Source organism: Nelumbo nucifera, chromosome 1 (assembly GCF_055504915.1).
Source record: "Nelumbo nucifera cultivar China Antique chromosome 1, China Antique-T2T, whole genome shotgun sequence".
Lineage (NCBI taxonomy): Eukaryota > Viridiplantae > Streptophyta > Magnoliopsida > Proteales > Nelumbonaceae > Nelumbo > Nelumbo nucifera.
This window is the reverse complement of record NC_142649.1, coordinates 37,929,535-37,945,324: the sequence shown is the minus strand read 5'-3', so window position 1 is coordinate 37,945,324 and position 15,790 is coordinate 37,929,535. Positions and strand designations below refer to the sequence as shown.

At 48.5% G+C, this 15,790-nt stretch overlaps 1 long non-coding RNA gene across 1 annotated transcript in view; it reads left to right on the top strand.

Annotated features, from left to right (window-relative positions):
- Positions 1 to 677: 677 nt before the first annotated feature.
- The window catches only part of LOC148803131 (uncharacterized), a 64,897-nt gene continuing 49,784 nt past the window's right edge, over positions 678 to 15,790 (top strand). The window contains exon 1 of the long non-coding RNA XR_016081417.1: positions 678 to 1,185. This is a non-coding gene — a long non-coding RNA (uncharacterized LOC148803131). The remainder of the gene's footprint in view (positions 1,186 to 15,790) is intronic.

The following is a 15,790-nucleotide window of genomic DNA, read 5'->3' as shown; positions in this document are numbered from 1 at the left end:
TCAGTCCCGAACTGGAGTGAACCCCAAAGTGCCTTGAGACCGAGGTGGTCCTGATGTGACCTTGTACCGAGGTGACCCATGCCGAGGTGGTTTGATTATCCGAGTTCGACCTGTTGCGGTCTTGGTATGTCAGGCTGAACTGTCATCTATTAGTTAGGTCGTGTTCATGTGTCCCCCTATTGGTAGGTCGGGCCAAATCACTCTTCATCATACCACATGGTACATGTTACAAGGCTAATCAAGATTAGGGGTGGAGACCAGTTGGGTGATGAAGAAGTGAGGCGTAAGCTTGACGACGATTGGAGACGAAATCGGATTTGGTCTTCACAAGACCGTCCGCACAATCCCTCCTAGTTGTGCATGGGAATATCTTCCCATCAAAAAACATACAGCGATGAAGATGTTCCCCGATGTACCGTTGTAAAAAGCTGTGAAGATGGGGTTAACTTTGGGTCAGCAGTAGAGTCCGGACCTCCTGCCCACGAGAATCTTCCCACGTTTCTCGCAGCCACACATGGAGAACATCTCATCTTCTGCATTTTGCAGGGGAAATGTTCCTAATTCACGGGGGTAGCGTGGGCAGAGTTTCTCGTGGATAGGAAACCGGAGTCCCAATAGCATAGGCTGTTGAGACAGTTTCTGGACTGGGCACGTTCTGGACAGTTTCTGGACTGGAAAAATCAAAGACGTATCTGGGAAAAATTATCAGGCCTTGTCAAAAAGGAAGCTCCTTCGTCTTCTCCCGTCTACCTCTAGACATTCCAACGGTCATATCTCTGGCCACTTTTTCGGTGTCTTCGAACGACGTTAAGACTACATTTAAGATCTACTCGTATTAAGGATTCTATCTCTAGCTTTTTTTTTTCAAGAAAGATATTCCCTATCCGTATGTAAGAACCCTATGCACTCTCTCCATTTCTCACTTCAAGCTCTCATCCTCTACTCTACCTGGTTTTTGCTAGTTATCTAAATTCCTCCAAATCGAACTGCATTTTTTCGAAACTCTTCTTCTTCTCTAGCTTTTACTTTTAGTTTTTTTTTTCCTTTTTATGCATTTTATACTTAGCTTTTCGAGTAATTTATTGGAGTCGAGATGGTTGCCCTTCTAGGCTTCCATATAGACCAAATCGAAGAAGACCTTCCATCTGTTGCTCTTCTGCTCTATTGACACTCCCATCGTGACAGGTATCCATTCTTTCTTTCTTTTGTTACTTTAATGTTAATCCTTGCTATTTTGTTGGAGTTGAACCATGCTATTTTGTTGGGTCAGTGTTTTATGCTTCTGCACACTTGTTGAACGATAAAAGGCACCCAAACTAAACTCACTCCATTACTTTTTTTATTGTCTATGAAATCTATCTTCAGAATTAGGGTAACCATAAATCAATCAACTTGGAAATGAAAACGACGGTCCTTATCAATTTCTCGTTAAAAATAAGGACTAATCTTTCTTTCAAATAGAAACTTGGACTAAGCTCTCCAAGGTCAGGACCAATCTCTCAACCTCTAAGAGCCTGATTTTCATTACAAACAGAATTGGGAGATTGGCCCTTATCAATTTTCCGTTAAAGATAAGCATCTAATCCCAACTTATTGGTTACCATCAACATTAATTATTTATTATCTAATTCAGAAATTAAGCCCCAATTCTGTGTTTGCTTTTTTTTTTTTTGGCAAATGCATTATGGATAATATTAATGCTTCAGGAATTGGCAAACCTTTCAGCAACAATAATGGGAACATTCATTCTACTATATTGGACAGAGATTCAGTGAGACCCGAGATGTTATCAGTTCTCCCGGGGTCAGATTAGTAGTTTTTGTGGGTGTTGATGTAGCGCGATCCAAGCACTCCTAACTGACTGCTGACTGGCTCATTGTTGGCAACGAACGACACCTGAGAAGACGAAAGGAAGGATTGCCGGGGATTTATCCGGTGGGAATACTCCGATACTTAAGTTAGTACCGTGTATAGGAAGTAAAGAGAAAAATGAAGGCTAAGAGTGGAGGTCGCGCTTTATCACTATATCCGAGAAATTAGAGGTTTGTTTTTTTTAGAAGAAGTTTCTCCTCTGCCTTGAGGGCTTTTATAGGGGCGCTCTTGTGAGATCGGGCATAACGGCCACTAGGCCCCTGCCACAACCGTTACCTGCCAGGGCTGCGCAAGTGGCCTTTGGGACGTACCACTTGCCCGGGCGAGTGACACGTCCCCAAAGTGACAGGCACGCCTCCGTCTACTGAGAGACATGGACTATCGAAAGGACAGGGACTGCGCTGTCAGTTAGGGACGTGGCGTAGTCTGACTGTACGGCTGTTAAACAGAAGCTTCCTGAGGAATGCTCGTGTGACCCATTCGCGAGCTACTTTGCAGCGAGCTTGGAATACTTCAGAAGTACCCTTGGTAGAATTGGTCCTCGGGATGACTTGTCTGTTTGGGAGCTTGGGCGAGCTGGTTTTCTTAGCTTGCAAGTTAGAGTTGCCTCGGATTATCCCTTTAGAGGTAGCTCGGGGAACCTGGAGCTCGCGTTGTGGCGAGCTCCTCCTTTAACGCGCTACGATGTAGCGAGCTGCTTTATGGGCCCATTACCTAGTTGTATTGGGCCACAATGTAGAGCTGTTGCTTACGTTGAGTCAGTGTCCACATGTCGCCATTTCATAGGTCGGGTTAAATCATCCTTCATCAATTGCCCCCCACTCCTCGGGCTAAGAGTATCGCCTTAGCGCGGGGAGTTTATGAAGCGCGATGGACTGATTTGACTGAAATTCAAACTTGATTGACTATCCCCATTAAATGCATTTGCGGGAATCGAGAGATCTTCTGACTTCTCTGACTTTTCGGATTCTGAAAACGTGCTGAGGTGGCCTTTAATTCCGAACGTCGTGCGGCTACGACTACCTTAATCGTGGAAGATGTGCCGCCAATCGCCTTCGGTTTTCAGAAGGCGTGCGGTCAGGGCGCCCGCGGACCGTTGGATCTGCTTTGATCCGGGCCGTCAGTTTGAAAGGATGGGGACTATAAATAGGGGCCCCCTCAGGCCCTATCTTCTTCCACGCCATCTTGCAGTCTTTGAATTTTGAGGTCGCGTACTTCGCCTAGTCTACTCGAGTTCCTCAGTCTGCTCCGTTCCGTCTACTCTGGTGAGTCCCATTCGCCGTCAGCCATGTCTGGGTACCCACGCCATACCTATTGCAGGGGCGATAGCTAGGACGATGATGCTCCCTCGAGCTAGGGAGGAGCCTGGGAGCAAATCCCGGAGGCTCGGGAGGCCTCTGGCGACATGGCGTCTACTTCTAGGGGGAGGGAGCCTGATACCTTTGGCCCTTCCTTAATGACAGCGGAGAGACTCAGGTCTCTGATCCGCTACTTTCGCCTCCCTGGGGACCTGGTTTACAGTCTCCCTACTGGCAACTTCCCCTGGGAGCATGGTCCCAATGACATAGTAATATTTCAGGAACAGCTCGAGGCTGGCTTGCGTCTCCCCCTTGAAAGAATGGTAGGATCCATCTAATGGACGCCATAAAGGTTGCGGAATGGGTGGGGCGAATTTCAAAAATTTCCTACCTTCTCCCAACTGGGAATCATATTCCCTGAATTTAGAATACAATATTCAATGATCTACTTGAACCCTAATCAAACCAGATCTGTACCAAAAGATAAATGGGAGGATTATACCTGATCCGGAGAAGCAGTATCTCCCAAAGTTGGTGTTCACGCCCAAAGAATGCTCCAAGATCTGTCCCTGCTGAAGATGACACAGCTGTGGATGGAACAGAACCAGCAGGGTGCGTCCTACACACTGGATCCTTCACAAGAATCCCCTGGATGTACTAAACACTGAATTCTTTCAGTCTTTCTTGCAAGACTGATGTCAAGAACTGGTTTCTTGACTTTCTTTTCTGCAAAGATCAAATCTTGCAACAATGCAGATGGCGGCGGCAGGAGGAGATTTCCAGAAACAAAAAGGCTGAACTGTTTTCTTTTCTGGAGAGAATGAGATCTAATCTCAATTCGCAGGAACCTTTCTTGCTTACCAGAACCTCTTGGATCGAAATCTGATTTCCCTGTCTTGGTTCATTCGAAAATCTCCTCTCTTTTCTTCTTGATTAAGAAATCTCCTAATTAGGAGTTATCCCAATCCAAATCAGTATTTGGATAGGGGATAATCTTAATCCCTTTCCCAGATAGAGTTAGCTTACTCCTGATCTTATCAGGAGGTTACCAGATTCAAATCTGATTTGAATTTGGTCTCTAAGAGTGGATAAGGGTAAGAGCCCAATCCTTTTTGCTAACTTCAATCTCAAATTCGCCCCATTGATGGGTGATCATATCAGCCCACTTCGAAATGGGCTTTTGGCCCATTAAGTATTCAGTGTTTAATTAGTTTCCAATCTGCTGCCCAGTTGGGCTTCTTTGTATGGCGTGGGACCCAAGCATTGATCTACACACCAGCCACATGGGTTCGGCCCAGCCTTTAATACAAGGCCCAGCCGAATTCACTGAAAATCTCAATGAACCCCTTGAGTCCATCGTATGAACCCTATGGGCCCAACACTTACATTAAGTGGTCCCTGGGCCAAGCCATCTTATAAAAACCCAGGGACTGTGGGCAGGTGCAAGATTAGCCCATCAGGTATTATCCTAAATGGTCTTACACTTAACCTCTCAGCCCTTAATGATCAAGCACTGCCCGACAAGAGAGGACCTCTCCCTCGGCTGCAAGGAACAGTGCCGCACTCTCCTCTCACATGGATCCCGGGAATTAAAACCATTTGCAAACATTTTGAAACCGTACATATATATGTAAATATATTAATTTTGCAAAAACAAAATTCCAACGATTGAAATCAACTGCCGGCAGTTTGGTTTCCATCAGAGAGAGTGCATTCCCGAACATTACCCTTTGTCCGACAAAGTGGCTGATTCTGTCACTATGACCACCCACTCAGATGAATTCTCAAACTGCCCCAACATACCCAGGTTTTGATCCCCACTAAGGATCTCACTGATTGGCATATCAAAGGCAGCCTGATCCAGCACCTAGTGAAGTGTCATAATCGAGTCTAGGGGTCAGGTGTAACTTTCCAGTTTTGCCCATCTATCTCCAAGGTCCAGGGCAAGACTGGAAATCTGGTCCGGTTCAAGGATTCAAGTAATCCCATGCTGTATGTGCCTCGGGTCTTACCCTGATGGCTGAGACAGGCCATCCCAACACTTGGTGGCACACCAGTATCAGCCTTGGCAGGATAAATCTCCCCAGACTTATCCAACGGCTGTGAACATTTAAAACTAACACGAGTCTCTACAAATGTCCAGTTTTAGGGTTTTACACAAAATTAAACCAAACAACATGAATCAAACATGCACTTTATTTATTTCCACTAAATAACAAAAGTACATCAAAATGATTGAAGCTAAGGGCATACAAAACTGTCTAACAGCTCCCACTTGCACTTAGGTCCAATCTGGTACAAGCCGGAGTCCCATACTTTCCACGTGTTTCTCAAACACCTTCTGTGTCAGTGGCTTAGTCAATGGGTCTGCCACATTATCCGCTGATGCTACCTTTTGAATTAGGACGTCCCCTCTACCAACGATCTCCCGCAGTACATGGTACTTTCTCTCGATGTGCTTTGACTTCGAGTGGGCCCGAGGCTCTTTAGCCTGGGCGATCGCTCCATTGTTGTCACACAACAACGGGATGGGTGATGTGCTGGATGGAATCGCTCCCAATTCGTGTATGAATTTCTTCATCCACACGGCTTCCTTGGCAGCTTCACTTGCGGCAATGTACTCGGCCTCGGTTGTGGAGTCTGCAGTGGACCCCTGTTTGCTGCTTTTCCAGCAAACAGCACACGATCCTATCGTGAAAACATACCCAGATGTAGACTTTCTATCATCTGGATCCGACTGGAAATCGGCATCGGTATACCCTAGAACTTGCAGTGAACTACCATCGAATACCAGACAAAACTCTTTCGTCCTTCGAAGGTATTTGAGTATGTTCTTCACAGCAGTCCAATGCTCCTGTCCTGGGTTTGCCTGGAATCTGCTTACCACACTCACCGCCTGAGCTATGTCCGGGCGAGTGCACAACATGGCATACATGATGCTCCCCACAGCTGAGGCATAGGGAACGTCTCTCATGCTCTCAATCTCCTCAGAAGTCTTGGGAAACATCTTCTTGGAGAGAGTGACTCCGTGCCTGAAAGGAACGTTTCCTTTCTTGGAGTTTTCCATGCTGTATCTTTTGACAATTTTGTCAATGTAAGCAGCCTGGGATAATCCAATTATCCGCTTCGATCTATCTCTATAGAGTCGAAGACCCAGTATGTATGAAGCTTCTCCATGATCTTTTATGGAGAACTGCTATGATAGCCATACCTTGACCGAAGTCAACATTCCTACATCATTCCCAATGAGTAGGATATCGTCCACATACAAGACTAAAAAGGTGATCTTATCCCCACTGGATTTCCTGTAAACACAGGGCTCATCCGGATTCTGCTCAAAGTCAAACGTTTTGACTGCAGAATCAAAACGGATGTTCCAACTCCTAGAAGCCTGCTTAAGTCCATATATGGATCTATTAAGTTTACATACCATGTGTTCCTGACCAGCAGCAATGAAGCCTTGCGGCTGCTGCATGTAGATATCTTCACTAAGATCTCCATTCAGGAACGCTGTTTTGACATCCATTTGCCAAATCTCGTAATCATGGTACGCTGCTACAGCTAGCAGGATCCTAATGGATTTAAGCATGGCCACCGGTTAAAAGGTTTCCTCATAGTCGATGCCTTCTTTCTGAGTATACCCTTTCGCCACCAAACGAGCTTTAAAGGTCTCAATCCTGCCATCGGGGCCCTTCTTCCTCTTGTAGATCCATTTGCAACCAATTGCTTTTACCCCGGAGGGCGGATCCACTAGAGTCCAGACTCCATTGGTCTCCATTGAGTCCATCTCGGCTCTCATGGCCTCCACCCACTTCTGGGAGTCTATGTCTAACATAGCTTCCGCGTAAGACACGGGATCCTCTTCACTAGTCAAGGCTTCCACCAGGTAACTATCCTGGTCATAACCATATCGGACTGGTGGTCTGGATACCCGGGTGGACCTTCTAGGTTGGTCATTACCTGGAACTTGTGGGTCATCTCCCACTGCTCCTGAGCTCTCCTCATCAAGAACTATTTCCTGACGATGGGTGTCCAGGATGTAATCGGATTCTAAGAATCGGGCGTTTCGACTGCAGAACACTTTCTGCTCACGGCTGGTTTTAGATTCCAACTTGTCCGCACTTGTTCTTTTAACGTGTGCAGGACAACCCCAAATGTTCAAGTGTCTCACACTTGGCTTCCTTCCGGTCCAAAGCTCATATGGAGTTTTCGGAACTGATTTGGTTGGAACCCTATTCAGCACGTAGATAGCAGTCTCTAATGCGTATCCCCAAAAGGATGTGGGTAATTCTGAGCATACGAGAAGTGACCGGACCATGTCTAATAAGGTCCTATTTCTCCTCTCTGAAACACCGTTGAGTTGAGGTGTAGCAGGAGGAGCTAGTTGTGACACTATCCCATTGGCCTTTAAGTAGTCCCTGAATTCGTCAGAGAGATACTCGCCACCTCGATCTGATCGAAGGGCCTTAATTTCTCTCCCTAACTGTTTCTCGACTTCCTGTCTGAACTCTTTGAACTTTTCAAATGATTCAGACTTATGTCTCATTAGGTACACGTAACCATATCGTGAAAAATCATCTGTAAAGGTGATGAAGTACACGTGTTGATTCCGTGTCCTAACACTCAGGGGACCACATACATCAGTATGTATTAGGTCAAGTGTGCCTGCACATCTTTCAGGCTTACCGTCAAATGGCCGCTTAGTCATCTTACCTTGGAGGCAAGGTTCACAAGTGGGAAGATTTTCTACGGTTAGAAAATCCAAAGGACCATCCTTTACCAGTCTTGTGATTCGGTCGATACCGATGTGGCCAAGTCGGTAATGCCAGAGGCACGTGAGATTTACTGTATCACGAGTCCTTTTCTTGGGATTTTCGACCGACGTAGTTTCGGTTAAGTTAGTTTCCAAAGAAGGATGCAGAACATAGAGACCGTTCTCTAGCTCCCCGCATGCGATGAATTTATTATTCCGTTTAACAGTAATCATATTACTAAAGTAAACAGTATATCCATCAGCACACAATTTTGAAACAGAAAATAAATTCCTTCTCAAGTTCTGTACATAAAGACAATCTTTACGTACAAGGACTCCTTCTTTAAAAACTAATTCTACGGTTCCTATTGCCGCAGCTGCAACACTTGCAGTTGTTCCCAAGAACAGTGTCACTTCACCTTCACTCAGCCTTCTGCTAACTTTGAACCCCTGCAGTGAGTTACACGCATGAGTTGAAGCCCCGGAGTCAACACACCAGGACACAGAAGTAACTAACATATTAGTTTCTATGACACAAGTTTCGATATTACCTTTCTTAAATTCCAGGTAGGTAGGACAGTTCCTCTTCCAGTGGCCGGTCTGCTTGCAGAAGTGATAGACATCAGATGCCTTGTTCTTCTTCTGCTTCTTGGGTTTGGTAGTCTTTTTCTGGGGCTTCTTTGCCTTTCTCTTTCTCTTGCCCGATTTGTTAGCTTCAGCAAGCATAACCACAGGCTCATCCTTCTTGAGTAAATCCTCGGCCCTCTGCAACATATTGCTGAGTTCCTGGACGCTGACATTCAGCTTATTCATATTGTAGTTCATAGTGAACGCATTGAAGGAAGAGGGCAAAGAATTTAGGATGGCATCCACTTGCGTGCCAAGATCTAGCCCGGATCCAAGAGCTTCAAGTTCGTTGATGTATCCCATCATCCGAAGACAATGGTCATGAACTTTCTGCCCTTTGGTCATCTGCGCGGTCATGAACAATTTCAGGACCTTCTGTCGAGTAGAACGGTTCTGCTCCTCATACATTGTCCTTAGACTGTCCAATATGTCCTTGGAAAGTTCGATCTGATCGAACTGCCTCTGTATTGAGTTGTCTAATGAGGCAATGACAAAGCAGCGGGCTAGGGAGTTCTTATCCTCCCAATCTTGGTAGTCCCTCCTACGGGCCTCCGAAGCCCTATCACCCGGACGTTCCGGGGCAGGATTTTTCACTACCTTGTCTAACTTTTCAGAAGTTAGGACCAGCATAAGATTTCTGTACCAGTCGGCATAGTTTGGGCCCTTAAGCTTGTTATCGTCTAGAAGCTTTGCAAATTGACCGTTTGCCATTTTCTGATAAAACAGCAAAATCATTAGTCCACAACCTTAGTTTGATTCATGTTTACCTACATAGATATGGCTTTTAATCTATGTTCCATTCCCATTTGTTCATCTCTGAGATTTCCCTCCTATCTCAGTGACGGAGACGACGAAATGTCTCTGGAAATGTGGGAAATCACATGGGGTGCGTGAAGCCAACTGTTTCAGCTGCATAACCCCACCACCTTTCTGTGACGGATCATATCCACTCATCAAATGAGTTTCCCTTTGGCCTCTGTCAGACAAGGTTCAGAGCCGTTTTCAGGTAAACCCTTCTGTCAGTGAGTGCACACCCATCATATTCAGGTTACGCCAAGGTACCGTGAGAGAGTTCCCATTTTCTGGTGAAGCCCCTCCCACATCGGTCTATGACGCCCCTATCACTTCTCGTACGCTCAGAGTTACCCACATCCTTTTGGGGTTTCGCGCCCCGACCGGACCCCTCCTTCGGGAAGCACTGAGTTCGAGTTTGCCGAGCCGGTCCTACCCTCTCCTCCGCCTAAGGTTCCGATGCCCCCTCCTGAGGGGACTAGTGGGATTAACCCTGGGGGAGGCGAGCTCCCTCAGCCGGGGGAGACCCCCTTTAACCCCCTTCATTCCCGCCCTTACCCCCGGTTCCCAGTGGGAAACTGGGAAGGGGTAAATGATTATCTGGTAGCTTGCCGGAGGAGTCGGAAGGCAATCAATAATGACGAGATCGCTCAGTGGGAAAACATGGAGCTTGGGGATCTCTCCGCGTTCGCCTCTGCCCATTGCATGGTGGTAAGTGGCCTTTTTCCCTTTTTCTCTCTTATTTTGCCCTTTTCCGCTGTCTTCTGATCTTCTTTTTCGTCGATAGGTAAATTTCGCCATCCATGCCATGGCTCTCCAAACGCGCATCCATCACGTCGTTCACCTCTGCCATCCATCGAGCTCGACGGGATCCGGGGCGAGCTCCATCACACCCGCAAGGGGAGCAAGTCTCAGGAGCTGCTCGTCCACGACCAGGAGGCCCAAATCGTTCGGCTTACTGAAGAGAGCGCGCGTTATAGGGAGGAATCGTCGAGGATGGCGGGGGAGAGGGAGCTCCTCAGGCAGTAGGTGCGAGACTTGGAGTCCACTCTTCTGAATCGGACCCAAAACTTTGATCAGATGGTGGAGGCTGAGCGAGAGAAAGCGGTCTAGGATTTTAAAGACTCCTAGGAATTTCATGACCTCCAGGCGGAGTATAGTTCGGGTTCGTACTGCTCAGGGTTTAAGCTCTGCCGGTGGCTAGTTCGAAAGAAGTTCTCCGGGCTCATCCTCGACGGCATTACTATGAAAGGTCTGTCCCTTGAGACAGCAGACCAAGCGGATGAAGAGGAGCCTGACTCTCCAAAGGATGAGGAGGCGGATCCTTGAGGTGGCGTTTCTTTGGGCTTCTGTGGCTTCCGGGTGCCGTAAACCCGGTCATTCACAAGTTTTCGGCTGGGCGGTTGTGCCTTGTGATGTTCAAACCTTTCCCGAGCTGTTTAACTCGGTTACTACACTTGTTATTTTCTTTTTCTGCTCTCTTTTTTTTTGACAATGAAAGTTTCTTCCTTCTTCTGAGCTATTAAAGTTACATACCCGAAGTAGGGCTCTTCGGTAGGCGTTATCCCGATTTGTCACGTTTAAGGCCTCTGTGGTATACTGCGAAGTGATTACTACGTATGTCCGAACTAAACATTGGTTGGTTATTCCTCAGTTCGACCAACGTATCGAGACGAGCTATGCTTTGTAGGGTTTGAACCTGAGCTGCTTACGCCTTTGATATTTCATACCTTGCCTTCGCCATTGAAGTGGCTGTCTTTCTTCACGCCGAAGTCTTTGTTAGCTCGGTGTTTTGGCCCTTGGGCTGAAGGAGTGGCTCGTGGCCCACTCGCGGAGTTTGCCCATGCCATAGAGGCGGCTGGGTCCTGTTGTGGCCCTCAGGCTTAGGGAGGGACCCGTAGTCCGCTCCTGGTTTTCTCCCAGGCCAAAGCGGCAATTGGGGTCTTCTTGTGCCGAGGTCATGTTAGCTCGGTATTCTGGCTCTTAGGCTTGGGGAGTGGCTCGTGGCCTACTCGATTCTTACAGATAATATTGTCTTAGGTTGACAATATTCCATGCTTGAGGTATTTGTTTCCCTTCGAGGGTCTCGAGCTCGTATGTTCCTTCCCCGAGCACTCGTTTCACTCGGTAAGGACCTTCCCAGTTGGACCCGAGCTTGCCAGCGCCTAGCTCAGGTACCATAACTTTATGAAGGGCCAGGTTGCCAACGCTGAGGTTCCGCTTCTTGACCATGGCGTTATAGTACCGAGCTACTCTCTACTAGTAGGCCGCGGTCCTAATATGCGCGAGGTCCCTTACTTCATCGAGTAGATCGAGGTTGGTACGTAGCTCATCTTCGTTTGTCTGATCACTGTATGCTTCTAGTCGTAGCGTAGGTACTTCGATTTTTGCGGGGATCACTGCTTCGGTGCCGTAGGAGAGGTTGAAGGGTGTATCTCCCGTGGCGGTCTTCTCCGTGGTCCGGTAGGCCCACAGGACACTGGGTAGTTCATCTGCCCACAATCCTTTAGCTCGGTTCAGCCGTGCCTTTAATCCGCGGAAGATGGCTCTGTTCGTGACTTCTGCCTGACCGTTTGCTTGAGGGTGCGCGACTGAAGGAAAATTCTGTTGGATTCCCATGTCTCGGCACCAGTCTTGAAATTTGATGTCCTCGAACTGCTTGCCGTTGTCGGAGATCAATACCCGAAGTAATCCGAAGCGGCACACGATGTTCTTCCAAAAGAAGTTTTGAACATTTCGGGCTGTGATCGTCACGAGGGGTTCGGCTTCCACCCACTTGGTAAAATAGTCCACTGCTACTACTAAGAACTTCCTTCCACCCGTTGCTGGCGGGAATGACCCGAGTAGATCGATGCCCCATTGCGCAAAGGGCCACGGGCTGGTAAGATACTTGAGGTCGGCAGCGGGTTGGTGGTGAATATTGGCATGTCTCTGGCATTTGTCACATTTTCTGACGAGCTCAATAGCGTCTGCTTTCATTGTTGGCCAATAGTACCCTTGTCGAAGTGCCTTTTGGGCGAGGGCCCTGCCTCCCAAGTGCCCTCCGCACAGACCCTCATGGGTGTCACGGAGTACGAGCTTGGCTTCGGTAGGTCGCAAGTAGCGCAAGTAGGGGAGTGTGTAAGATCTCCGATATAGTTGTTCGTCAATCATGACATATTTGGCTGCATGGTGATGCACCATTCTGGCTGCATTGTGGTCTGTAAGGAGGGTCCCGTGTTGTAAGAAGCTCGCAAGCGGGTCAATCCAGCTCAGCTCTGCTTGAACGACGGGAGTGACCTCCTTTGCCCCCCTGAGAATGCTAGGCCGAGACAGGTCCTCTATGTATACGGTTCTCATGGTGATGTCACTGGTGCTGGCTAACCTGGACAGGGCGTCGGCCTCGGCGTTCTCTGACCTAGGGATTTGTCTGGTAAAGTGTGACTGGAAGTTGAGCAGGGCCTCTCTGACTTTGGCTAAGTAGGCGATCATGGTTGGCTCGCGAGCTTCGTACTCGCCGGTGACCTGGTTGACCACAAGCTGGGAGTCACTGTAGATAATAATGTGGTTGGCTTTTACTTCTCTGGCTAGAGCTAGTCCAACTATCAACGCCTGGTACTCCGCTTCATTGTTAGATGCCGCGAACTCGAAGCATAGCGCGTACTCCAGTTTCGTGCCAGTTGGGCCGTGCAAAACTATTTCGGCTCCGCTGCCCTGCTGGTTTGAGGAGCCATCTACGTGAAGGATCTAGGGCTCCTCATCCTAGCTCGGGCTTGGCCGAACTAGGAGAGATGCCACACTGATTACTACTTCACGGGGCTCGGACTCGACCGGCCTGGGAGCTTCGGGTTCACCTGAATTGGGAGCCTCGTGCTCAACCGGCCTGGGGGCTTCAGAGCTGAATGTGCACTCGGCGATGAAATCTGCTAAGGCTTGGGCCTTAATGGCAGTTCGCGGCTTGTACTGGAGATCGTACTCACTGAGCTCAACGGCCCACTTCATCAACCGACCAGAGACCTCGGGCTTAAGTAAGACTTTGCCTCAGAGGTTTGTTAGTGAGAATGATAACAGTGTGAGCTTGGAAGTACGGGCGGAGCTTCCGAGCTGCAATTACCAGTGCGTACGCTAGCTTTTCTATCTCTGGGTATCTCGTCTCTACTCCCTACAAAACTTTACTAACATAATAGATGGGTCGTTGGACCTGATCTACTTCCTTTATTAGTACCGAACTGACCACTTCGTCGCTCGCCGAGAGGTACAGTTCTAAAACGTTGCCCTCTTCGGGCTGGGTTAAGATCGGCACACTAGCGAGGTATTTCTTGAGCTCGTCAAACGCGAGCTGACAGTTATGGGTCCACTCGAACCCTTTGCTCTTGATTGCCTTAAAGAACGGCAGACTGCGGTCCGCCGATTTGGACATGAAGCGGCTCAGGGCGGCTATGCGGCCATTCAACCTCTGAACCTGCTTCAACTTACGGGGTGGTCTCATGTCTAAGATGGCCTTAACCTTATTCGGGTTGGCTTCAATGCCGCACCGGTGAACGATGTATCCTAGGAATTTACCCGAGGTCACGCCGAACACACACTTGTTCGGATTCAATCTCATATTAAACTTACGCAAAATTTCAAAAACAGAATGCAAGTCTTGTATTAATTCATGTGAGAATTGGGTTTTAACGACCATGTCATCTACATAACATTCTACTTTTCTGCCAATTAATGGCGCAAACAATTTATTTACGAGCCTTTGAAAGGTTGCCCCTACGTTTTTCAAACCAAAGGGCATAACCTTGTAACAGTACAGGCCGAATTCAGTGGTGAAGGCAGTCTTTTCTTCATCCGTCGGGTCCATCTTGATTTGGTTATAGCCTGAATAGGCGTCCAAGAAACTTAGCAACTCATGCCCTGGGTCTACTGTTGAGGTCGGGACCGCGACTGTTTCTTCTGTGGGCGTGGCTCGCTCTTCACCTTGCTCCGTGGGTCGTTCCAGTTTGAGGTCATCGGCCACCTTGGTTTTCCCCTTTAGGGCGGCAACGTAGCATTTGCGGGACTCGAGCTGGTCGCCCCGCGCTGCTCCCACGCCGAAGTCTGTTGGGAACTTCATAGCCAAGTGGTAAGTGGAGACCACCGCCCGTAGGACATGGGTGATCGGTCGACCTACTATGGCGTTGTAGGGGGAGGGGGTCGCGACCACCAAGAAGTCGTGCTTGAACCTAACCACACAAGGCTACGTGCCGACTTCCACAGGTACTGTTATTTTCCCAAGGGGCCGGACTTCTTCTCCGCTGAAGCCTACCAAAGGAGTGTCTGCGGGCTTTAGGACGCTTCTCTACATCTGGAGCTGGTCAAATGCAGCTTTGAACAGAATGTCGGCTGAGCTGTTTGAGTCGACGAGCACACGCCTGACCTCAAAGTCGTTGATTCTTAGCTTTATTATGAGCGCATCGTTGTGGGGGTAGTGGACTCCTCGTGGATCATCCTCAGTGAAGAAAATTGGCTCTTCTGTCCTCGACCGCTTCGGGGGGTTCTGCTCCTCCCGGGTGGCTTCACGAACCGAAGTCCGAGCTGCTGGTGAAGTGCAACCCGCGACGATAGAACCTCCCACTCTCATGTGGATGGTTCCCCAGACTGGCCTCTCCTCTGGAGGCTGCCTCTGCGGTTGTTCGGCCGGCCTGCTGCTGGACTCGGGAGCATCTCTGCCGTGCTCCCCCTGCCGACCTGTTCTATTACTATTGTTATTATTATTATTTTGTACAAAGTTTCTCAAATATCCGTGACGGATGAGCTCCTCTATCGCGTTGCGGAGGTTTTTACAATTCTCGGTACTATGACCGTGGTCTTTGTGAAAACTACAATACAAACTCTTATTTCTTTCATTGGGATTCCCCCTCAGACGGGGTGGCCACTTCATGTATGGGGCGTCCTTGATCGCCATCGGGATTTCGGCCCGCTTCGCGTTCAGTGGGGTGTAATCAGCTCGGTCCGGTGTAGGAGCTCGGGACAATTAGCCCGGCATTGCCCCCCAAACTGTCTCTTTTTTCCTTCGGGTGTCCCCTTGACTAGAAGGCTCTCATTTTCTCTTTCTTTTTTCGGGTGCACCCTCGCCCTTCTGGTTGATCTCCTCTTCGGTGGCTATAAACTTATCCGCAAGTTTCAGAAACTCGGTTATGGTCGCGGGTTGGTTGACAACCATGTGCCACTTGAACTCTTTGTGCTTCATGCCCTTCTTGGCTGTTGCAAGGCGTATGGCGGGGTCCAGGCGCGGTATCTGCATATAAGCGTCGTTGAACCGCTTGATATAGCTCCGGATGGAATCTCCCTCTCTTTGTGCTACGTTGAAGATGCTTTCTTCGGTTTGTGGGCACCGTTTGCTAGTGACAAAGTGGGACGTGAAAGCTTGTGCGAACTGCGCCCAACTTCTTATTGACCCGGGTGTCATGTTCCGGTACCACGTGCGGACTGCTCCCCT